This window comes from Palaemon carinicauda, chromosome 12 (assembly GCF_036898095.1).
Source record: "Palaemon carinicauda isolate YSFRI2023 chromosome 12, ASM3689809v2, whole genome shotgun sequence".
Taxonomy (NCBI): Eukaryota; Metazoa; Arthropoda; class Malacostraca; order Decapoda; family Palaemonidae; genus Palaemon; species Palaemon carinicauda.
Genome location: NC_090736.1, coordinates 28,585,420 through 28,587,919, shown reverse-complemented (window position 1 = coordinate 28,587,919; position 2,500 = coordinate 28,585,420).

The window sequence follows — 2,500 nt, the reverse complement described above, 5'->3', positions numbered from 1 at the left end:
GATTAGCCGGGTAATATTCGCCGATGAATTTCTGACATGTTTTTAGTGTGAGTAAATTGTAGCCGTTGAAGCCATATAAGTTTTTTTTTTTTTTTTTTTTTTTTTTTAAGATTGGGAGTCTTATTCGATGTAAGAACTTTCTCCTGTTTGCTTCATAAAGAAAAGATCCTGATTTCATGTGTGAAAAATACGAAAGTTTCTAGGCTATTCTTCAAATTAGCAGCAAACAGTTTACAAAAACATCTTATAGATTACTGGAGGTTAAGGCGTAAATGAAAGAGTATACGGTCAACTATAGGGATATCACAACGAAGGAGAACATCAATAAAGTCCGGCTCAAGTTAGACTTGGTCTATGAGAACAGGCATTATGAGGAGCTGGGTGAAATAAGTTGTGGTGGCCTGGTGGTAGCGTCCTTGCCGGGTGATTGCCAGACCGGGGTTCGAGTCCCACTCAAACTTGTTAGTTCCTTTGGTCGCTACAACCTCTTCATACTTGTGAGCTAAGGATGGAGGCTTTGGCTGGTCCTAGCTTGGGTGGGGTGGGGGTGGGGGTAATTAGGCGCTGTTCAGATGAAATATGGTCAGTCTCTAGGTCTTGCTTGATATGGCAATGTCACTGTCCCTTGTCTCAGCCATTCATGATCATGCCTTTAAACCTTTAAATGTAAAAAATACCGATAAATGGCTTATGTTAGGCCTTTCTGTACATTTATTATAAATCAAAGGTATAATAGACTTTATCAATTATTCATTCATCAAAGCTGAGTTAATCAGAAATGCTGCTTTCAATTCTATCATTAGAATATGATCAATGTCCTTCAGCTGTTAACATGACTATAACACAAAAAAAAAAAAAAAAAAAATCACAACAGTATTTATCAGTAATACCTATTTCAGAGTAAATATGAAAGAATGATTTCAATGTTTATATTTTTTCAACACTTTCCATAAAACATTAAATATGAATCTATATTTAATAACTCATACCCACTCTCTCTCTCTCTCTCTCTCTCTCTCTCTCTCTCTCTCTCTCTCTCTCTCTCTCTCTCTCTCCCCCGACTACTGCAATAATTCATAAAAAAGGGTAAACATCTCATAAAACAGCAAAAGAACTTGGCACTCAAGCAACTTCCCGAAGGAAAGAGAAATTCCCACCCAAAGTTTGACTAAAATAAGTCAGAAGTTTGTCAAGTTCCCTCAGGTTTTCGGATGACAGGTCCCCTCCCCCCAACACCCAATCCCCCTCCAACCAGACATGTCCCTCTCCTTTGTACACGGGGTTCAGGCAGATAAAATTCCACCCACAATGTTGCCACAAAGAGAGACATCTTCCATTACCCTTTTTTTCCCCGGGATCTCTCTCTCTCTCTCTCTCTCTCTCTCTCTCTCTCTCTCTCTCTCTCTCTCTCTCTCTCTGTATATTTTAGTAACGCAAAAGGTTATTTCATGATAATACGTCAACATAAAAATTGATAAGACTCAATACCCTTATAGTCTTCATATCATTGTGATTGAATAATATTAGCAAGGTTAGCAAGGGAAGCCATACGTTGTTGATGATAACCTCCTCCCTCCCTCCCTCCCTCCCACATCCAGTAAGACACAGTCAAATTAAATGCCTCAAAAGAGGAATATATATATATATATATATATATATATATATATATATATATATATATATATATATATATATATATATTATACATAAAACATATTTCTGTTAAAAAATCACGACAACTGACTGATGATAAGCATAGAATATGTATCAAGCCGTGAAACCAGAAATGAAAACTTGAATGGTGTTAATACTTTCGTCGAATGACACCGTCGGACTCCCAGTGAAAATAACAACACAGATCGTATATATACGATCGTATATATATATATATATATATATATATATATATATATATATATATATATATATATATATATATATATATATATATATATATATATATATATATATATTTGTGTGTGTGTTTGTGTGTATAGCTGTACATCTATCCATCACCCACAAGAACATACATATGCACTCACATGTGCACACACACACACTCATATATATATATATATATATATATATATATATATATATATATATATATATATATATATATATATATATATATATATGTGTGTGTACGTGTGCATATATGTATGCTTGTGATACCCTAAAAATTGAATTTCGTGATTACATTTTAGGAAAATCCATCTTCACTCTCCTCAAGAATAGAATTTTACTTTTCATACAATATGAAAAACTAGTACTACGAAGATTAAACATTTCTAAGATTAATAGAATAACTTTATCAAAACTAAAAATAATTTGCTATAGATCCCATTAATTTTCGCAAGAAGTAGTATATTAAGAAATAAGTTGACTGGAAGAATTTAATGGTTTTTGCCAGTATTTACATTTGAATGCATTGCTCAGAACTGGAAATGAAAAGCGTTTTTGTGGAGGAGCGGGAAGCTGAACTGACGTGAAAGGATTA